Source organism: Myotis lucifugus, unplaced genomic scaffold (genome assembly GCF_000147115.1).
Source record: "Myotis lucifugus unplaced genomic scaffold, Myoluc2.0 scaffold_30, whole genome shotgun sequence".
NCBI classification, from domain to species: domain Eukaryota; kingdom Metazoa; phylum Chordata; class Mammalia; order Chiroptera; family Vespertilionidae; genus Myotis; species Myotis lucifugus.
Genome location: NW_005871078.1, coordinates 6876950 through 6901100, shown reverse-complemented (window position 1 = coordinate 6901100; position 24151 = coordinate 6876950). Strand labels below are relative to the sequence as shown.

The window sequence follows — 24151 nt, the reverse complement described above, 5'->3', positions numbered from 1 at the left end:
CCCCCGGCTGATAAAAGCAGCCAAGCAGAGCCAGCCCCCAAATCAGTTCAGACGACCTTCCTTTCCTCTGTGCTGCCTACCTTGTGCTCAAGCATAAGCTTAATAAAATCTGTCTGGCTATTTCTCTGGGGTTTCCTCTCAATTTCTGTCTTAGGGAACCCAAGAATCCCAATGCCAGTAACAGTCGCAGTGGAGTTAGTGAGATGTAGCTGGATTCAGGATATATAACAAAGATTGAGGCAAACATTACTAATAGACTAAACATGGAGTGTGACAGAAAGAGAGGAATCAGGAATAATGCCAAGGCTTTTGCAAGGTGGACTGATTATCAACTGAAAAGGGGACGATTCTGGGGAGAAGTAACAGGAATCCAGTTTAGAACATATTGATTTTGAGATGCTAATTCAAAATGGAGCTGTTAAGAAGGCAGTTAGTTACCCACTGAAGTCTAGATTTCAGGAGAAAGGTCTGGCCTAGAGACATAAATTTATCACTCATCAGTAGTGCTGATGTTGGATTACATTAAAGTCATGACACTGGATAGATCACCAACGGCGAAGACGGTGTCAGAAGCCTATGAAATCACAAGGTGGTGGGCATAAGTGCAGAGAAGAATAAGAGAAAATTTTATAACCTCCGACATCCCAAGGCTGGACAGACCAGCATTTCTTTAAGGAAACTGCACGCACACCCTGAAAGAAGCCCAGACTACTGAAAGGTCTTGAAAGATCTGGTTCCCCCACATTTTAAAAGATATACAGCTAGTCAAAGGGCAGATCCAGAATCCCTGAGATGGGGGATTTAGGGGAACCTAGATTCCACGTAAGCATTCCACAACAGCATTCAAGACCCACAAAAATAATCAGACAACCATCACTCAAGGAAATGCTCCCCCCAAAATTACGTGTTTTTTTTAAAGAATTTCTATTACATTTTTTAAAGTAAAGACAAGTAATAAAAACAGATATAGCTATATTTGCATTATCGGTAGCCACTACTTTGAATTCCGCACCCTCCAAAAATCATCTAGTACAACTGCCCCTCCTTTGCTTTATCATTTTTTACAAACAGAGGATCTAGAACTTTTGTGTTATGTAAACTAAACATTACAGCACTGTACTTCAATTCTAACGAAACTGAACACAATGGGACACATTACCTAAATGGAAACGGACTAATAATTATCTAAGAAGGAGCAACAGTTTTTACAAACAATAAATGGATAAGTTTCAGGATATTCGTGAAAAGTCTGAAACTGTATACATTTTGAATGCACATACATATTTCTAGAGCAAAGGTTCAAATATTACACTCTCAATGGACCAATGATCTCAACATCGTTTAAACCCTGAGGTTTAAAAATTAACATTGCTAGAGACCTGAAAATCCAAATAAACCACAAACAAAATGTCAGAATTGAAAAAATTTTAATTTAAAAATGGAATACGCTTTTATTCCTTTCAAAGCAATTACACTGGCAGTAAGAGGGGAAATTTGTCAAGTTCAAGTTATAAGTTCAGAAGATAAAAGTTCTCTAATGAGAACTTGCTTCAAAGAATTTTCTTAACAGAATAAGTACATTTATTCCTGAAAGCTTTAAACCTTAGAGGAACACAAGCCTGGGACCTTAAATTTAAGTTGCTACTGTCAGTTACCAGTGAGGTTAGGAGCTAATTCCCCCTGCTTCATCATTTTATTCCAGGCATTGAAAAGAAAAAGCTTTTAAATGAAAGAAATGTGTAAAACTGAGGAAGGTCCTCAGTTAAACTGGTAAAACATGAACGGGAGAAGAGGCAGCAATAGGCTTAATCATTATTTTCAACTTGGTTCAGCTTATTCAGTATTCAAAGAAATTCACACTTTCCTGAATTTAAAAAGCTCCGAATACACTTAACAGCAGACATAAAGGTTGCCTTAAAGCAGCGGTTCTCAACCTGTGGGTCGCGAACAATGAAAATACATCCTGCATATCAGATATTTACATTACGATTCATAACACTAGCAAAATTACAGTTATGAAGTAGCAACGAAAATAATTTTATGGTTGGGGGTCACCACAACATGAGGAACTGTATTAAAGGGTTGCGGCATTGGGAAGGTTGAGAACCATTGCCTTAAAGTCTCTTCAGTTCTACACCCAATACCAGATACTTATATTCTTACTATGTGGTAAGAATTGTTCTTAGCACATTTGTATTAATTCACTTAATCCATGTGTGTGCAAGTATATTTTTTGTTTTGTCCTTAAGGACTATAGTCAACTTGTCCTTAAAGTCTATGATGTTTGCAAGACTTGAGCTCCCTGGACTGACAAGAATTAGTGGTATCATATCCCCATTATTCCTAAAGGGTCACTTTGGTTTTGATTCAGAAGTGTGACTTCCATTAGAGCGTTCAGAGTCCAGAATCCTGGCATCAGAGCTAGCCCAGGTCTGGACTGCAGGTTTTATTGTGGTTCTGTTCAATTTGGGATTGCATCTCTTTCCAGGATAAATATAAGAGTATCATTCCAATCAAAATGTTCTCAAATATTAGATGGACCTGGCAACTAACCTGGTCTCTCCAGCAGAAAAAATGACTTCCAATCTCTATTCTACTCACCATAATGGACAACCTGGTCCTGGCCTAAAAAGTAAATCAAAGCTGAAAGAGACTTCGGGACTACCCATTTGGGGACTATGAAGATCTTCACCCAGACCTGACAGAGAATCACTTCCCTCAGGTAATATTTATAAAAGAATGTATAATAATGGAAAGTACTTATTTACAATTTTCAACGGGGGGGCGGGGGGAGACACCACAGGATAAAAGAATATATAAGATAGGCGAAAAACCACATACAGCCACACTAAAAACTGAAAGAAAAAATAGCGAAATTTTTTTGGGTGGAGAGGGGGCGCCATTCTGTTTTATTTCAACCCTCAAACAACATAAAGAGGTGAGAACTTCTAATGCTGAACCATGCAAGTAATAATAAAGAAAAAGATAAAATACTAACAACAAAAAGACAACCATTTAAAAGTGTTTCATATTTCACAGCAGTACTAACAAGTGTTTCTGGACAATTGCTTCCAACAACAGGGGTCTGAATGTACCCTTAACACAGCGATTCTCAACCTGTGGGTCGAGACCCCTTTGGGGGTCGAACGACCCTTTCACAGGAGTCGCCTAAGACCATCCTGCATATCAGATATTTACATTATGATTCATAACAGTAGCAACATTACAGTTATGAAGTAGCAACGAAAATAATTTTATGGTTGGGTCACAACGTGAGGAACTGTATTTAAAGGGCCAGAAGGTTGAGAACCACTGCCTTAACGGAAGAACCAGCACGTTTCCCCTGGTAGTTCACACTTAGTCATTGCATACCACATGCTACACGCACCAGACTTCGGTAAACCACATCTTAAAATGTGTAACAAGGCGCCCGGCTGGTGTGGCTCAGTGCTTGAGTGTCAACCTATGAACCAGGAGATCACACTTCGATTTCCAGTTAGAGCACATGCCCAGGATGAGGGCTCATCCCCAGTGGGGGGCGTGCAGGGGGCCACCGGTCAATGATTCTCTCTCATCACTGATGTTTCTATCTCTCTCTCCCTTCCTCTCTGAAATCAATAAAACTGTATTTTTTAAAAATGTGTAACAAAGTACTGTGCATGATCACAACAAAACTAAAACCCAAGGAGTGTGGCAGGAAAGTAAACTCCAACGCTTCCACTAAGACATCAGGGAAGCACCGCTGCTGGGCCCTTCCTTTTACCAGTTTAAAGAAAACTTCTGATTTACATTATTCAGCAAACTCAATATTCAGAAGCTTAACCAGCAGGCTCAAGGTAAAATTTATAATACAGGCCACTTCTTTTTGTTTTCTTGGTAAATGTTTTACATAAAACATGAAATCAAGTTGTACTTCACTTAAAAACGGAATATTTCAATAGTAAAAATATGTTTATATTTCTCTTTTTTTAAAAGCCATTTAATAACAATACAAGAAGACTGGATTTAACTCCCCACCCCGGTCCTGCCCTCCCCCCTGGCACAGATATGTTAAGGCAAGGCTCCCGGAGAGGCATGTCACTCAGGTGAACACACTGCATTCCTGGCTGGGTCAACAGAAAGGCTTCTCTCAGAGATTTTTACTGTAATAACACCAAGTTTACATTAAATAATACTGGAATATGGTGTAATGCTGAAATTGTAGGCAGAATAACTTTGCCTGAGGTTCATAAAACCTATGATAATATTGATACTGAAAAACCAATGTATTGGGAAAGTGAACTCAATCCTCCCCATGAAGTCATTTCTATGGAAACTAACTGGCCAGAAGAAAATTAGAGCTTCTAGATAATGAAATAGTAGAGAGTCTTAATTCATCTGGCCAAACATATCATAAGGTACAAATGACAGTGGATGAAGGAGGAAAACATAATTAGCTTAATAAAAAATTATGATAATACATGGAAAGGGTTTTTCAGTTGACTGGGATGCTTGTTCCCCTTAGACTTCCTTGTCCAGTATTAGACATTTTCTGTTCCTAATCGGTGTTATTGGTTTAGTATAAATACTTTTGTTCCTTATATGTAAATGATATACTAGATGCAGAAAAACAAAACTTGACAAACAGCAAAAAGACTCGGATCATGGTGGCTCAAAAATTAGAAATGATCCAGAATACTTTTTAACAAGGACATATAGAATCTGACTGCCTCCCATTTACCTGCGCTTTTTGAATAATAATCATTCGATCTTAAATGCCATCTAAGGTTATGGTCTTGCCCCATCCCCAGTGGTCCACCTGTTCAGCAAGACATGCTGCCACTGAGACATCCTAGGAATGAGCCTTCCTAGCACCGTGGGACTCCATTATCCAACCAAAAGGTTGGTCATCAATGCATCCTTTGGACTGATTTATGACCAAAAGGGGGATGTGTGGACAAAAGGGGCCACATGCTAACCTGACAAGCTCAGGGGAGGCCTGCATGGCAGTCTTGCAAACTCAGAGACCTAAAGTAACCACAAAGGATGGTCTGAAATTAAACTTTAACTAAAAACAGTTATGGTGGGCAGTTACATCCTAGGCCAGTATCTTCACTGACAAGGTCAACCTTTACCTTAACTGAGCCTATCTGTCTTTTTGCATCTATGTATGATAACATACCCTTGAAGTGTCTGGGTAACTTGTAACTCCCCTTTTTCTGGAGCCCCTGGGGCACAACCAAATGTGCTGGGTGCCAGGACAGATACCACAAATTCCTTCATTATCAATTGTCCCTGCACCCACCAAAGTACGTGTCCATCATTTTACTTTTTATCCAATCTCAGGGGTTTCCCCACTTTGCTTTCTCCCACCTCCTTAATCTATCACCAATGAATTTCATGTAACCCACCTACGTCCCTCCTTTGACTGCAATGTATAAATACAGATGTAACCCACCATTCTCTGGAGCATTATCTCAATTCGTTGAGGTTCTGCTTCCTGGCATATGTAGACAGTTTGGCTCAAATAAACTCACAAAAATTCTTAAAAAAAAAAAAAAAGAAAGAAAGAAAGGCTTCTCTCTCATGTTCACTGAGCGACCTGCATCCCGAAACAGACTCTCAGCACCACGTTGATGAACAGGCCTGTGTCCACCATACCTGGGGTCATTTTGATAGCTGTGTTCACTTCACTCCCGTTTGTGGATAAAATTCCTACTATCCCTCACCAGGGGACCTGCCTTGTTGCCGCCCTTCTAAGTTCAACCATGCCCCAAACTTCTGAGTCCCAGCGCGGCTCACTGGGACATAAGCCATGGCGATGACCTCCCTGGGGATTCCCTTGTGCCGCTGACCCCCAAGGTTCTTTGAAACTTCCCTAAGTCAGCAATCACGACGAGGGGCTGGCACAGCCCGTCACATTCTCCTCCTGGGCCAGGTGGCCCCCACCACCCGTGATGAGATGGAGGTCAGCACCTACTTCATCAGCACCATCAAGGGTGAGGTGGATCTCTGGGTGTCTATCCAGGTGACTGAGCTGTAAGCCCTACTGCAGGGCGAGCTGATGGGCCTGGAAGGAGGTGGGAACACACAGGCGGTTCTGGTTCTCCTGCTTCACTCTTTGGGCTATTCATGCGCAGCATGGGCACTTGCAGAGCCGCTTCCAATTCCCAGCACTTGGTTATTCCTCGCGTGACTTTCCATCCCCTGCGGCGGACTCCTGGCCCTGAATATCAGACGACCTTTGGACATTGTGGAGGGGCCGGGACGATGCTGCTGGATTTCCTAAAGCTGGTGCTTGATTGCCCCAGCGCTGTGAATCCCCGACTGAGCGGCTGCACGTGCGAGCCCAGGACACCCCAACTGTTCCCACCCCCTCCAGACACCGCGCCACGCCCCCCACCTGCCACCCCCACCTGTGGGGCAGTGGGGCCAGGACCTGCCTGTAGCAGCGATTCTCAACCTGTAGGTCGAGACCCCTGAAAATACATCCTGCATATCAGATATTTACATTATGATTCATAACAGTAGCAAAATTACAGTTATGAAGTAGCAACGAAAATAATTTTATGGTTGGGGGTCACCACAACATGAGGAACTGTATTAAAGGGTCGCGGCATTAGGAAGGTTGAGAACCACTATACTAGAGAGTACTGCATCCTGATGCCTGGCTCCAGCCTCAGCTGAATCTCCAGCCTCAGTCACGGTCCTGCCCTGGGTTCTCCGGAAGTCTGGTCGTCACCCACAGGACTGGTGCCCACCAAACAGAGTGAAATATTGACAATGGTTGTGGCTGAGGATTATGCTTCTAAACTGTTTTCTCTTTATTTTCTATTTTTCTAAATAACCTGGCATTAATCTGTGCTTTTAATGTATTATTCTCAAATTATGAACTATACACATGAACTGCATAATTAATCTAGATAGGTTAGCTTTATATTAGAGCATATTTGTTTATCCCATATCAAAATGCTACTTCCTAAATAGGATGTCATTCTATAACCATTTTCTGATCATTTCCCCAAATCCTTACTAAAACAAAGCTCTTTGAGCTACATTCTTTCTCCACTTTGTTTTCAATTCCTCCCTGAAAAAATACATATTTAGTTGGAATCAAATTTTTATTTCATAGAGTGTAAAATCATCACTCTGGATTTTAAAACAGCACTATAACCCCACATCTAAAAGACCCCTGGAGTAGTGGGAACATTTGTTGTATATGCATTTCCTATACCCTATTTTAAGTATTTTCATCCTATTAAAAAAAGTTCATCCTAGGGTATGTACTTCCTATACCCTAGGTTAAGTATTTTCATCTCAAATGTAATATTTGATTGATACATTCAGCAACCAAAATCTATTGTGAGTTTACAGTTTGCAAAGTGAATTTCCAAAAATATCTCACCAACACATTCACACTTAGTTGGCATAGACACATGTGCAATGTTTAACGGAAACAACCCGCCTCAGTCTCACACATGGAGCAGGGCGGCTCTGAGTTTCTCTCTTTCCAGCAAACGTGCTCCATCAGCCATTATGCTTTTTTCCTTCAAAGCGTTTCTCTCAGGTCACTGCCACCTGGCTCCCTATTAGACAAGTTAGCATTGAGAAACCACTGTCTGAAGGAGAGAGAGAGAGAGAGAGAGAGAGAGAGAGAGAGAGAGAGAGAGAAAATGTATGTAAATACCTCAGTCTGTGACCCTGGCAGTTTCACATTTATTTCTGTTTGTGTTTTATATTTCTTTTTTTAAAATATATTTTCAAATATAAGGATAGGAAATAAGGGAAACGTATAATGAACTCCTATGTACCCATCACTCTGCAATAATTATCAATATTTGTTATTTTTTGTTTTAACTATTCCTCTCCTAACTTTTTAAGGAAGACAGTGAGTGCTGGAATATTTCTAAACAAATCTTAGACATGACCAGAAAACAATTTCTCACTAGCAAACTTAAAAGTTGTAAAGTTGCTTGTCTTCTTACACTTAATGATATTTTTTAAAAAAATTTAAGTTAAGATATTGAACTTAATGTCGAGGATAGCTTAAGTTAGAATCAGACTTTCAGAGCTAGAAGGAAACACAGGTATCATCTACTTTCTTGCTATTCTAATTGCGACACCAGGGCCAGCAGCATCGGCATTACCCAGAAGCCTGTGAGAAACGCAGAATCTCAGGCCCAGCCCAGACCTACTGAACCAGACTCTGCATTTTAACAGGATCCCCAGGCCATGGCATGTTCATTAAGGTGTGCAAAGCACAGCTGAGAAAACTGAGGCCTAAAGAGGTCAAGCAGCTCTCCCAGTAGCAGTAAAACCCAGAATATCTGAGAACAGGTTTTTCCCTTACACGACACACCGCCTCTCAACAAACCTAATTCCCATCACAAGACCCTCTTAGGCTCTCACGTCTTTCTGGAAGCTAATTCAATTAACAGGTGAATTTCCCATATGACAATTTTTTTAATTCATGAGAGCCTGACATTTTCCCAAATACTATATTACATGCTGAGCAGACCTGTAAATAAATCAAACCCTTCCTTCTTTGGGTAAAAGGACAGACCTTTTCAGCAAGAGGACCTTCAAGAGGGCCCATTTAATTAATTAATGGCTATGTATTTTTTTCAAAGGTCAGTACGATAGACTGCATATGCAGAGAATATAGTGTTGGGTGCAGCTGAAAACCTGGGCCTTTTAACACAGGATCAATAAACACTATACTGAAAGCCAAGCCCATTTTCTAATTGTGGCTTCAGTAAGAAAATTCAGAAATGAATTAAAATGTACCGCTGCTCCCATCAGCAATGATAACCAACTCTTGTTACACGAAAAGGGCACTGCCTTTTTTTCTTATTTTTAAAAAAGAAATTATGAGTTTTTAAAGGGAAACTATAAATGAAACCTAAGATTATTAAAATTCATGTAAGAGGCTTCCACTCTTATTTTCAGAAGAGAAATTAATGACACCTGGGAATTACAGAAACGTTGCAGAACACTATTAAGAAACCTACTGTTTATAGAATAGAGATTCTGAATCTTGCGGTGGGGTGTGTTTTCTTAACAAAGTACACAGCGGAGGGTTTTTAAAAAATGTCAAAACCAGTAATAGTCCTTCAAGAATACTGGTAGAAGAGTACAGGTACAGCTTTTACGGAAGGCAGTTTGGCAAAATGCAGTAAAAAATAAAATAGTCCTGGCTAGGTGGCTCAACTGGTTGAAGCATTGTCTCGTGCACCAAAAGGTTGCTGGTTCGATCCCTGGTGGAGGGTGTGTATGAGTGGCAATCTATCAATTTTCTTTCATATACTGATGTGTGTGTCTCTCTCCCTCCCTCCTCTCTCTTTCCCTCCCTCCTTCACTTCCCCTCTCTAAAATCAGTAAAACACATCCTCGGGTGAGGATTAAAAATAATAATAAAATAAAATAAAGTAAAGTAAAATAAAATAAATAAAATAGGCATGCTGCTTGACTCAGTAGTTCCCCCTTAGAAATGTGACCTAAAGAAATAAATTTCAAATGTGTGCAAGGATTTTCCTACTAGAAAGTTCTGTGCAATACTGTTTATAATAAAAAGGTTCCAAATAACCTAAGATCCTAAAGAAAGACAATATGTGAACTAAGGGTGCACCACAAAATAAATGATGTTCTATTAAAAAGATAACACAGATCTAAAATGAAATTATCTCCAAAATATATTGAGGTTTAAAAGTTTAAGACAGTATTTGTATATGTTGAAATCATATTATAATTATTAAGCGATTTAAATTAAAATATTTAAATAATATATTTTCAAGTTACTTATTACATATTAAATAAATAAGTTACCTATTATATGTTGTATCTTTACTTATTACATATTAAATAAATAAGTTACCTATTATATGTTGTATCTTTATGTATATGAAATTCATGCACTCAGAGGCGGGGGTGGGGGGGTTGGGGGGGGCGGTCCCTCATCCTGGATTGTGCCCTCAGAAGCCTGGAAGCCCCACACAGGGAGGCCCCACCCACCTGCCCCAGAGCCTCGGGCCAGGGCTCTGCGATGGATTGCCCCTGCAGAGGGAGGCCCGCCCACCCGCTGCAGCCTGCTGGTGTGTGGCCTTGGCCTCCCTCTTTGGGGCAATTGTGGAGCCCCTCCAATTGATCACCCCGCCAGCCGGTGGCCTGGGCCTCCCTCTACAGGGTGATCATGGGGCGATGGTGGGGCCCCCCACCAATCATATCACACCCGCCTTGGCTGGGCTGGCGCCAGTGGGTGTCATAGTGTGGTCATCCAGTCGGTCCACTGTTCAGCTGTTCGGTCGATTTGCATATTACACTTTTATTATTATAGATAATAGAGAGATGATGTCCATTAAAATGCATCAGTAGTTATATCTCAACAGCTGGGTTGCTGTTCATTTTTACTTCTTTTATGTTTTCCTGTACTGCTTGAATTTTCCACAAAATCACATGATATATTTACAATCATTTTTAAAATACAATTATATTATTTTTTAAAAAACAAAAGTAGAAGTACAAATGCAAGGCTTAGGCAGAATAAGGAAGTTTAGTAATGAAAAAAAAATAATGAAAGCGAAAAAACCTACCACCTACGACATTTCAGGTATTTAGGGAAAAGGAGAAATGAGAAAAAGAGCTGAAAGGGTGGGAACAATCTGTAATTTGTTAAAACCAGAGAGACGCTCACCACTTCTGCCACATCAAAAGCAGTGCAGGGGGAAGCTGCTCTTACGTCTACCAACCCCCAAACAAAACCAACCACATAGACTAGACTTAGGAGCTCACTGTCACGATAATCTAGCTCTCACCATACTGAACACAGAGCCCATTTTAAAGTAATGGGGAAGTATGTCACAGAGCACAACATTTTACTGTTCTTTTCAGTAATTCCTCATAGAGGACTTTTCTAAATTTTCTTATATGTCATGTACCGATATGGGTCAGAGCTCCCCTGCCTCTTTTCTTTCTCTTGGGCTTAGAGCTGAAGGCGACTGCACTGGTGACACTTCACAGTAACATGAGCTCTCAGTGTTCCCACCTAAGATTACTGCCGTGAAACCGAAAAACAGCAAACTACAAAAACTGAACCCCAGGTTTCTGATACATGAAGACTTATAGACCTCTAGGGTCCAAAGAGTTTTCCCTGAACTCCTAAAATTTAGATGTGAGATCCAAATAACTGAACACAGAGCCCATTTTAAAGTAATGGGGAAGTATGTCACAGAGCACAACATTTTACTGTTCTTTTCAGTAATTCCTCATAGAGGACTTTTCTAAATTTTCTTATATGTCATGTACCGATATGGGTCAGAGCTCCCCTGCCTCTTTTCTTTCTCTTGGGCTTAGAGCTGAAGGCGACTGCACTGGTGACACTTCACAGTAACATGAGCTCTCAGTGTTCCCACCTAAGATTACTGCCGTGAAACCGAAAAACAGCAAACTACAAAAACTGAACCCCAGGTTTCTGATACATGAAGACTTATAGACCTCTAGGGTCCAAAGAGTTTTCCCTGAACTCCTAAAATTTAGATGTGAGATCCAAATAACTTACTTTTCTAGTCTTTTAGTTTGTACCAGATGTCACAACTTTTATTTACAAGGTTTACTCTGACTTACAAATAAAGTTGGGGCTCTCATTAAAACTTGTCTGAACCCAGAGACCCAAGATGGCAGCATAGGTAAATGAGGGTACTCGCCACCTTCCACAACCACATCAAAATTATAACTAAAATACAGAACAACCATCATTCAGAACCACCTGAAATTGGGCTGAATGGAAGTCCTACAACTAGAGGAGTAAAAAAGAAAGCATACTGAGACTGGTAGGAGGGGCAGAGGCGTGGAATGGGTTGGTCCAACCCCCGTGTGTGGCGTTTTTTTAATCAGGAGGGATATCTAAGCTATGGAGGCCTCCTGTGAGGAGTAAGGGGTCCCAGCCCTACACCAGACCCTCAACCCAGGGTTCCAGAACTGGGAAGAGACATCCCCATAACTTTGGGGTGTAAAAACCAGTGGGGATTGTGGCTGAGTGACACAGAGGCTGCTGGAGACCAAGGCAGTTCCTCTTTAAGGGCCGGTGCACAAACTTACATGGACTCAATCCCTCTGAGCTCCAGCATTGAGGCAGGAGCTTGGGGGGACAGGATCTAGATTGTCTGGCATCAGAAAAAGAACTTGGGGGCAGCTTTCTCCCAGATAGGGGTGCTTTCAGGGATCATTGTTCCTATGCTGAGACCTCCTCCTTGGCAGAGCTGACTGGCAGCCATATTTGAGTTTCCATCAGCCTGGTTCAAACTGTTTGCTCCACCTTAGTGATTCCCTGAGACCCCACCCCACCCAATTTGCAGCCCTACCCAAGCTGTTTGCAGCAGCTTCTCCATATGAATGGCCTGTCCTGGCTCAGGCTTCAGACTTTCCTATAATCTCTCAAACAAGCAGCAGCTGGAGTAAGCATGCCCCATACTTATCAATATCAGGCCCAATATCCGGCACTAGCAGCAGCCTGTCTTGCTTCACAGCTTGGCCTAGCTTGACATTTCCATGCTCAAAACAAATAGCAGCCATCTGCAGATCACTCTTTAGCTCCTGCCAGGTGGCCCCAGGCAGTGACAGAGTCCCCAGAAGCAGTGCACCTGGGGTACAGCTTCAGACCACACCAGATTACAACTCTACATATCCACAAGTGACATACTCAAAGGGAAGACTCAGTGAGCACCAAAGCCCCACTGATGCAAGACACTATAGTGGTATCTCCTCCACAGCAGTTCTTCCACTGTAGTCACCGCTGGTCTTCACAGCCAATTGGCCTCTAAGTCAATTCCTCCCAGTGACGCCAACAGCAATCAAGGCTCAACTACAACAAGACTGTGTACATAACCCACACAGGGGAGCACCTAGAATGCCCAGCTCAGGTGACTGGGGAGGCTGAGCCACTGGACCCTACAGGACACCTACTACACTCTATGAATTCCAGGAGACATAGCAGCTCTACCTAAAACATAGAAACAACACAGGGAAGCAGCCAAAATGCAGAGACAAAGAAATATGTCACCAATGAAAGAATAGAGAAATCTCCTAAAAAAGAACTAAATGAAATGGAAGCAAACAAACTCTTAGATACAGAGTTCAAAACAATGGTTATAAGGATGTTCAAGGATCTTAATGAGAGCTTCAAGGGACTTAGTGAGAATTTCAAGGATTTTAGTGAGAATTTCAAAGACATGAAAAAGGACCAGTCAGAAATTAAGCATACACTAAATGAAATAAAGAATACTTTACAGGAATTCAACAGTAGAGTAGAGGATTCTGAGAATCAAATCAACTATTTGGAATATAAGGAAGCAAAAAACACCCAACCAGAAGAGCAAAAAGAAAAAAGAATTCAAAATATGAAGATATTGTAAGGAGCCTCTGGGACAACTTCAAGTGTACCAACATTCACATTATGTGGGTGCCAGAAGGAGAAAAGAGAGAGCAAGATATTGAAAACCTATTTGAAGAAATAATGACAGAAAATTTCCCCTACCTGGTGACAGAAATAGACTTACAAGTCCAGGAAGTGCAGAGTGTCCCAAACAAGAGGAACTCAAAGAGGCCCACACCAAGACACATCATAATTAAAATTCCAAAGGTTAAAGACAAAGAGAGAATCTTAAAAGCAGCAAGAGAAAAGCAGTTAGTTACCTACAAGGGAGCACCCAGAGGATTGTCAGCTGATTTCTCAACAGAAACTCTGCAGGGAATGGCAATAAATATTCAAAGTGATGAATAGCAAGGACCTATAATCAAGATTACTCTACCCAGCAAAGCTATCATTTAGAATTGAAGGTTAGATAAAGAACTTCACAGACAAGAATAAGCTAAAGGAGTTCATCACCACCAAACCAGTATTACTAGTAGATGAAATGTTGAAGCATACTCTTTAACAGGAGGAAAAAGAAAAAGAGGAGGAGGAAGAACAACAAAAGTATGAGCAATAAAATGGCAATAAATACATATCTATCAATTAAATCTAAAAACCAAAAAATAAACAAAGACGCTAATGAACAAAATAAACTGATGAATGAAATAAAACCAGAGGTATGGAAACATGGAATAGACTGACAAATCTGAGGGAAGGGGAGAGGGAAGGGAAGAAATTAATCAAAGAACTTATATGCATACTAGAAGCCCAATGCACGAAATTTGTGCAAGAGTAGGCCTTCCTTCCCCCGGCTGCCGGCACCGGCTTCCCCTCCGGCACCCAGGATCTGGGCTTCCCTCTGCCCCCCCGCAGGCACCTGAGATTGGGCTTCCCTCGAAGCCCCGGCTTCATCCAGAAGGTTGTCCGGAAGGACGTCTGGTCTAATTAGCATATTATGTTTTTATTATTATAGATATGCACTACCTATGGACACAGACAATAGGGCAGTGAACACCTGGGGCAGGGCAGGAATCGGGTGGAGGAGGATAATGGGGGGGGGGAGGAAAAGGTAGACATCTGTAATACTCTCAACAATAAAGAATATTTTTTAAATTAAAATTAATAAAACTTCTTTGAACCCATTACTCCATCAATAAAACAAGATAACTACTCATACTGATGGAGAAAAATACATTTTGTAGAGTACTCTAAATCAACTCACTGCCTCTAAAGAATTGGCTTAATGATAGCAGTAAAATCCAAACACAAATCAATATAATAACTAGGAATTGACTATGCATCCATTTAGCAATTGGAAGTTTATTTTAGTATTTGAAACTCTAGTTCTTCAAAATGGAAACCTCATAAATACAGTCTGATATTGATTTTTTTTTTTATTAACAAATGCAACTAACACAATTTCATCCCTCCTAAGGAGTGATTTAAGACTCTTCGGACTGCCAATTTATTCAGCATTATTGAAGCATTATCTGTATGGAGAGGAGAAAAGTATGGTTGTCCTTTCAAATATTAGTCATTCAATCACCAAATGCACCTTAATTCAATAGTAAATGTCACTTAAAACAAAAGCTTTAACCACAGGTGAAAAATGAAAAGCAAACTTTCTACCATCCCAGCATTGGTAATCCTTATTACTGAAGGAAGGGGGGGAAAATCAGTCTCCAACCTATTTTAGGCAAACTTTTCCATCAGTAGAGGAAATTAACTGATAACAAATGAAGCTACTCTCCATAAGTTACTTTCCCTCAACATATCAAATTCAAAGACAAGTCTAGGAATTGGGGACACAGCATGGAAGAAGAGAGGAGAAAGGAGGTCATACTCTCCTAAGCCACATTACAGTTCAGAATCAGCTCCATTAATCTAATTGAAAGTACCAGCAAGAGTTTTCCATCAGCTAGATAAGCTACCTCCTATCATTCATTATGATGTACTGCTTACGCATATAATGTTGCTAAAACACAAATATTTTGGCATTATATCAGGCAATGAGAGAAAAAAAAACACAAGAAAAATATTTTAAAGCTTAGTATGTTCAACAACTAGTCATTTTCAAAATTCATAATATTAATATATTATTAGCAGTAAGAATATCTTTCTGCCTATATTTTGTTTCAATGTTCAGCTTAATAAAAGGGAAATGGAAATGTAAGACTCTGATAGTACTTACTAATACCTGTTTAGCAAATATATACTTCAAGTTTAATCAAGGAATTAAGCACTTCAAGCCCTGGCCAGATAGCTCAGTGGGTTAGAGTGTTGTTCTGATATGCAAAGTTGAGGGTTGCATCCCTTGTCAGAGCACATACAAGACTCAACCAATGCCTGGCAGGTATGGCTCAGTGGTTGAACATAGACCCATGAACCAGGAGCTCAGGGTTTGATTTCTGGTCAGGGCACATGCCGAGTTGTGGGCTCAATCCCCAGTAGGGGGCATCAGGAGGTAGCCAATCAGTGATTTTCTCTCATCATTGATGTTTCTCTCTCTCCCTCTCTCTTTCTCTCTCTGAGATCAATAAAACTATATAAAAAAAAGGAATCATTGCCGAAACCGGTTTGGCTCAGTGGATAGAGCGTCGGCCTGCGGACTGAAAGGTCCCGGGTTCGATTCCGGTCAAGGGCATGTGCCTGGGTTGCGGGCACATCCCCAGTGGGAGATGTGCGGGAGGCAGCTGATCGGTGTTTCTCTCTCATTGATGTTTCTAACTCTCTATCTCTCTCCTTTCCTCTCTGTAAAAAATCAATAAAATATATTTTTAAAAAAAAAGGAATCAACCAATGAATGCATAAATAAGTGGGAAAAAATCAATGTTTCTTTCTCTCTCTCAAGTCTATAAATCTTTAAAAAATGTTAATTAAAAAAAAAGAACTTCAATGAAAGAGTGAAGGAACAAAATCAAAAATGTGAATCCACCAGGAAAAGGGCCAGCTGTGTGTTCACTCTGATCTTGAGTTTACTACCAAATGAAAAATTCTAAGAATTATATAAGGGAAGGAAAAGGGGAAGAAAAGAGAGATACTCTGAGTGTTGCTGCCCTCCTTCTTTAGTATTCTTTTCCTTACAAAATACTCATAATGTTTCCTCTAAAATGTGTTAAATGTCTTTATTGACCAGTCTTTAGAGTATTTGTGAGCTATATTTGTCCCTTTTCCTCTTCTCCATCTACATTCTCTCCCTTGGTGATCTTATCCAGTCTTAAGAACTTAAAAAATGTCTGATTTTTAATTCCTGCTGTCTTTTCTCCTAACTCCAAAGTCATATACTATCTAATCACTTTTTTAAAAATCTTTATTGTTGAAGTATTACATAGGTCCTCCTTTTTCCCCCATTAACCTCTTCCAGCCCACTCCTATCCTCGCCCCTCCTCCCCAGGCCCTCACCATCCCACTGTCTGTGTCCACAGGTTATGCATATAAGCATACAAGTTCACTGGTTGATCTCTTCCCACCCACCTTCCCCTATCTTGCCTCTGAAGTTCAACAGTCTGTTCATGCTTCTATGACTCTGGGTCTATTTTTGATCACCAGTTTATTTGGTTCATTAGATTCCACATATCTAATCACTTTCTTAACTATGATATTTACTAGGCACCTCAAATTCAGCATGTCCAAAACTGAATTCTACACCACCCTCCCTCCAACCTGTCTTCCCTATTGAAATTCACGCAACTCCATTTGTAGTTGTGCTCAATTCCAATCCCCCCACCTTGCTCTCACATTCCACATCCTATCTAATAAAAGAGAAACATGGTAATTAGCCGTACGGCCGCTACCCTTCCCATTGGCTAATCACTGAGATATGCAAATTAACTGCCAGCCAAGATGGCGGGCGGCAGCCAGGCAGCTTGAAGTGAACAGGGAGGCTTGCTTGCTCCAGTGACGGAGGAAGCCAGGTTCCCCGCCTGCCTTGCCGGCCTCTCAGCTGCTCTCTGAGAAACACTGTAACAAATATAGAAGCTAAACCAAACCCCAGAAACCTCCTTTCAGTCAGCCAGGCTTCAGCCAGCCGGACCGCAACATTGTATCAAATACAGAAGGTAAACAAAGGCTAGAAACCTGCTTTCAGCAGCGGAGGTCTCATAGCTGGAGCCAAGCCTCAGAGCTAAAGCTGGCCCAGAATTAAAAAAAAAAAGAAAAAAAGGAGCGGTTGGGAGCTTCAGTCACCCGCCAGCCTGAAAACGGCCCTCAGCCCCTCATCCAGACTGGCCAGGCACCCCAGTGGGGACCCCCACCCTGAAGGGGGTGTGACCAGATGCAAACAGCCATCATCCCCTCATCCAGGCTGGCCAGGCACCCCAGTGGGGACCCCCACCCTGATCCAGGACACCCTTCAGGGCAAACCAGCCGGCCCCCACCCGTGCACCAGGCCTCTATCCTATATAGTAAAAGAGTAATATGCCTCCCAGCACCGGGATCAGCAGAGCCGCGAGGCCTCCCGGCACCGGGATCAGTGTGACAGGGGGCAGCGCCCAAACCCCCTGATCACCCTGCGGCTGTGTGTTTGACAGGGGGCTGGGCCACAACCTCCCTATCCGCCCTGCTCTGTTCGTGACAAGGGAAGGTGCCCCAACCCCCTGATCAGCCCTGCTCTGTGCCTGATGAAGGGAGCTCCCCAACCCCCTGATCGCCCTGCAGCTCTGTGTGTGACAGGGTGCGGTGCCCCAACCCCCTGATCGGCCCTGCTCTGTGTGTGACAGGGTGCGGCGCCCCAACCCCCCTGATGGGCCCTGCTCTGTGCATGACAGGGGGCAGCGCCCCAACCCCCTGATCGACCCTGCTCTGTGCGTGACAGGGGGTGGCGCCGCAACTCCCTATCGACCCTGCTCTGAGCCCAACCAGGGGCTGCACCTAGGGATTGGGCCTGCCCTCTGTCACCCGAGAGCGGGCCTAAGCCAGCAGGTCATTATCTCCCGAGGGGTCCCAGACTGCAAGAGGGCACAGGCCGGGCTGAGGGACCCCCTCCCCCTGCCCCGAGTGCACAAATTTTTGTGCACCGGGCCTCTAGTTTGGTAATAAAATCCTATTGCTTCAATTTTCCAAATATATCCAGAAACTGATCATATCTCACTGTCTATTCTGAGTTGCCATAATCTCTGACCTAGATTACTGCAAGCTTCCTAACGGATCTCCCTGCTTCTCCCCTTTTACCCTTCCAATGTAGTCTTCTCACAGCTGCCAAGTGACCCTTGTAGAGCTAAGTCAGCGGTCTCGCTTCTGTTCAAACCCTGAAATGGCTCCCCGTCTCCCTCAGAGTCAAAACCAAAACCCTTTCAATACTACAAGGCCCTTTTATGATCTGGCCCCTGTGACTCTTCTGCCCTCCCCTCGGGTTATCCCCCCCCCCCCCGCCCCTTCCCCCTTAGGGTTTAAGTCATCAGACAACCAGGGAGGCCCCACTGAAGGCTTTTGTCCAGCCTGTTCTCTTAGCCTGGAAGGCACTTATCCTGAATATCTACTTGGCTAACTTTCCTACTTCCTTTAAACCTTTGTTCCAAGACCACTTTCTCTGTCCACTCTATTTAAAATTTAATAACAGCCCCTTCCTTCACCACAAAAACAGAAAAGAAAACCCATCTCATCTAGCAAAGACTAGAAGAAATTACTAGAATGAGAGGGAATATATTCCCATAAGAAAGTGGAATAGGAGATTAGCTGAAACCTTTTGTCAAGACCCCAGTAATGTTTAGGGACTTGAAAAGAGAACTCTATGTGCAAAGGATAAAATAAAGAGATCAGTTACCAAAGAGGAACTATATTCAGAGACCTCATCTGGGTAACAAATATACAGTTGTTACTCACTAATATAAGGGTCTCAGGGGGAAAAACACACACAAAACAAAACAATGTAAAGCATAGCAAAGCATTTCCTTACCCACATATGGCAAAAGAGAAACAGCAAGGAAATATATCCCAATTCCAGGTATACGCAAATAAACAATTTCTGCTCCATATTACTGTCGCAGCTTGTCTCTAAGAAAAGAGGCTTACCTGACATGATGCTGTTTTAAAATCAAGAACAAAACAAAAACAAAAAAAATCATCATTTTGAAATCTGATTAGCCAACATCTAACTTCCTGAATTTATAGCTTCAGTTTTCAAAAAGGATACCTAAAACTCCAATTTGTTTAGGAAAAGTTAAAGAGACAAACAGAAAAAGTTGCCATTTCAAAGGGGAATGCAAAGTCAACAATTTATTCAAACATGTAATGGAGTGTCTCATATTGGTCAGGCCTATGATAGGACCTGATAGGACCTCAAGAGTGTAGTGACTGCAGTCAAACTGAGTCACCAATATCAAACACATAGGCTTTTTCTTTTCTTTTCAATATACTTATCAGTTATATTGATAATGGCTACATATTCTGGAAGTTTTCCTGTTCAAACTATATACCATGAACATCCATTATGTGCATGGCTGAGAGGTTAGAAAGGTGAACAATAGGTTATATTTATTGTTTCCTATGTACCCCAGACACTACATATTCTCTCATTTATCAATCCAGCAACTTCACAAGTTAAATGCATCCCTCCTTCAGAGATGATAAGCTAAGGTTTAGAAAGTTTAAAAGGCAAAACTGGAAAGTGGTAGATTTAATCTGAGGGACTTTTTTTTCCCCCTATATATTTCTTTATTGATTTCAGAGAGGAAGGGAGAGGGAGAGATAGAGAATCATTGATCGGCTGCCTCCTGCACGTCCCGAGCCCGCAACTCAGGCATGTGCCCTTGGCCAGAATTGAGCCCAGGACCCTTCAGTCCGCAGGCCAATGCTCTATCCACTGAGCCATACCGGCCAGAGCAATCTGAGGCACTTTAGAAACTCCAGAACCCTGCTCTTACTACTATGCTAAATGGTTTTGTTCAAGTAACTTCAAGTCTAGAGGACAGAGAGAGGTGCTTAGAAATAATGTTAATACACAGAGCCAGCCCCACCTCCTTAGTACCCAAAAGTCTACCTGATAAATAAAAATGGTAAATTAAGTACCCACAGGTAAAAAGTGCACACATTTTATATTACAGAATTACTCCCCAAAGGACAAATTTAATTTTAAATTAATAAATGGCTTGTGGTGTATGATCTAAGTCCGTGGTCAGCAAACTGCGGCTCGCGAGCTTCATGCGGCTCTTTGGCCCCTTGAGTGTGGCTCTTCCTAAGCCTTAGGAGTACCCTAATTAAGTTAATAACAATGTACCTACCTATATAGATTAAGTTTTAAAAATCTGGCTCTCAAAAGAAATTTCAATCGTTGTACTGTTGATATTTGGCTCTGTTGACTAATGAGTTTGCCGACCACTGATCTAGGTAATGATAGCAATTTTTTAAGAAAAATAAAATGAATGAAAATAATAGACCAATGGACCAGAAACTGATCATATCTCACTGTCCATTCTGAGTTGCCACAATCTCTGACCTAGCAACTAATGGACCAATTCCCAGCTCCTTCCTTTCTACTCTAAAAAAGCTGCTCTGTAATACCTTAATTTAATTACTTCAATGACAAGACTTCTAATTCTGTCCAACTCATCTCTTCCTAATACATGGGAACAGTCAGGTGACTTGTAGTACAGCACAAAACTAAATAGCACTTTAAGTATTTACCTAGAAAGTGTGTCTGTGTGTGTGCATCGCGGGGTTTTGTGTGTGTGTGTGTGTGTGTGTGTGTGTGTGTGTGTGTGTGGTTGTTTTTTTTTAACAAATTCTGAATACTTTTCCTTCTGCCTCTAAGTAAAACTCCTTTTTGCACATTAGCCACACAAAGCTTCCTAAGACAGATGAGCAGCCTGCAAGGCCTTCAAATCCTTTGTTTAAAAGGTGGCAAATACAGTCAGCCAGGTTTCTGGGAAGCACTGACCCCAATAAAGCCATTATGTTTCTTCATCTTGTAAAACCAGAGCAGACAAAGGAGCCAAAAGCTAAAAGAAGAGGAACCAAAGGAAGATCAGACTTACACATTAAAATCCGTATCATAAAAATCTGTGACACAAACCGGCCCTACTCTTCCAATACTACTGTGACAATGTAAGACTGCAAAAATGGAAAGACTGACCCCACTCTGTTTTTAAAATCTTAATCTATCATTCAGTTACGATAAAAAAAAATCTCCGCAGTTGGTATGAACACAAACTGCCAACCTCCTTTTAAAAAAAAGAGGGTTCTCTTCCCAAGTGAACAGGGAGCTAATGAAAGAAAATCAGATTTGAACACTGAAGACATTCCTAACTGTGCAAAGTTTCTTCTCAAATATAAAGTGGGAATAACTAGGTGAATCTCAAATTACTATTCAGTGAAAAAGTGGTCTCATGAGCTTCTACCTAAATTTACCATCAATGTTCAGAACTCCTGGTTCTGAATGCTAAGTAATAATCCTAGTATCTATGATCTGAAGTAAAGAAGTTAATTTTAAAATATAAAAGGATCATTTATGATCTCCCTTGATCTACATATTAAATGATTTCAAGGAATCTCTGAGAAAATAAAAAGAAACTAGTGCTTTTTAGTTAATTTTATAAATAAAAAACTTTAAGTTTACTAATCTTATGCTCTCTAAATCAAAAATAAAATTTCTTTAATGAAAATGAAGGGTACTGCTTAATGATCAGAGGAATTCGTAATTCAGAGATGTTTAAAGTATTATAGTTACTTTTTAAAAAATATATATTTTATTGATTTTTTACAGAGAGGAAAGGAGAGGGATAGAGAGTTAGAAACATCGATGAGAGAGAAACATCAAACAGCTGCCTCCTGCACACACCCCAGTGGGGATGTGCCCGCAACCAAGGTACATGCCCTTGACTGGAATCGAACCTGGGACCCTTCAGTCCACAGGCCGGCGCTCTATCCACTGAGCCAAACCAGTTAGGGCTATTATAGTTACTTTTAAAGCATAATGAACTATAGTGGGATGGATTACTTCAGCCATTGCTTGTTCTCAAATCTTATATACTGATTTGCCCCATCCCTTAGTTTGCAAGAGAATTTCGAGTATGCACAAACTTTTCCTGGTCTTTTCTTTATTGATTACATCCACAGACACAAGGAAGCAAAACGGACAACCCACTGCAACTCCAGATTGGCTACCGGACGATGAGAGTATGTGAGGATCTAATGGAAACAAGGCAGGGACTGTTGGAGCCCATGAATATTTCAGCAGAATAATGAAAAAGTGTGCCAGATGGGTTCGCTTGCAGCTGGCTAACAACTAAATTTCTGACCAAAGCCAAAAGCTTCCTTACATAATTTATCAAGCACTTTTCAGTTCATTCTTCTTTTATTCATTTTCCTTTTTCAAAGAGCAACAACACCTTAACTTCTTTTTCAAAGTGGGACTTTTATTTTTTAAAAACGTTTTTAAAAGAAAAAGAACACCTGTGTGCCCTATACTGCTGAGTCTGAAGCATGAATCCAGGTGTTAATACTGAAGCAAAAATGGACAAAGGAAGTGCTACAAATGCCTAACCACTCTTTTTAAACAAAGTAGTTTAAAATAAACACTAATTGCCAAGGGTTAGCAACAGCACAAATACAAATCAACTCTGCTTATGAAGGCCCACCCTTCCCACAGCACACTGGTCTCTGCCTACCTCTGCACTCATCTGCCAACTTCCTACCCGATATTCCAGACCCAAAAGCAGCTGAGTTCACCTGTATTCTCGAGTTCTTTCAGCAATGAAAATAATAATCATGTAACACTCTGGAGCACTACTATGTGCAGGCACTGTTCTAGGCATGTGACTAGCAAATCCCAAGAGGAGTTAGAGTTCTAACATTATTAGGTAAAGAGCCTTTAAGTAACGTGCCCAAAGCAACCCAGCTTCAGAGCCTGCACTCCCTCTGTGACACTGCCTCTCTAAAACACATCTGTGTTATTCATTCAAGCACAGATTGCATCAAAACCCTGCACACTGCCAGAGTTTGGGTATATTCTATTTAAAATCATTGCTAAAGATTATAAGTCCTAAATCAGAGGTTTAAAAGCTTTAACACTGCACCCCCACCGGGTGGCTCAGCTGGTTGGAGCACTGACCCATGCACCAAAAGGCTGCGGACTCGATTCCCAGGGTCAGGGCACATAACTAGGCTGCAGGTTCAATTTCCAGTCAGGGAACATAACTAGGTTGCAAGCTCAATCCCCATATAGGAGGCAACCGATCAATGTTTCTCTCTCACATCAATGTTTCTCTCTCTCTCTCTTTCTCTCTTCCTCTCTCTCTCTCTCTCTCTCTCAAATTAATAAAAACATATCCTTGGGTGAGAATTAAAAAAAAAAAAAAAAAAAAGCTTTAACATTGCCAAAATCAGCATGGTGGCCAGCCCCCAGGATGGCTCTCAGTGATCCCTGCCTCCTGATCATCACAGCCTTGTGAAGTGCCTTCTCACAGTGTACCAGGGCTGGTCTATGTGACCAATAGCATAAAGCAGGAATGATGGCATGTCACTTCTGAGATTAGGTTATTTGAAAATATGGCTCCCCTCTACCATACCCTGTTCACTTGCTCTGAGGGAAGCCAGCAGCTATGTCATTAGGACATACAGGTGACTTATGGGGAGGCGCAAGGGCTAAGGAACAGAGGCTGCTAACAAACATACAAGTGAGTTTGGAAGTGATTCTTCAGCCATGGATGGGCCAGACTCTGAGATGACTGCAACCTTATAAGAGAAAGACTGAGACAGAACTACTCAGCTAAGCTGCTCCTGGATTCCTGACTCTTAGGAAGTATGCACGATAATAAATGCTTATTTTGAGTG

General features: G+C 41.5%; 1 protein-coding gene and 1 pseudogene across 1 annotated transcript in view; both read right to left on the bottom strand.

Moving 5' to 3' along the window:
• The window catches only part of DENND5B (DENN domain containing 5B), a 161863-nt gene that overhangs the window by 115438 nt on the left and 22274 nt on the right, over window positions 1-24151 (bottom strand). The window lies entirely within an intron of this gene.
• The window catches only part of LOC102429267, an 80145-nt pseudogene continuing 61549 nt past the window's right edge, over window positions 5556-24151 (bottom strand).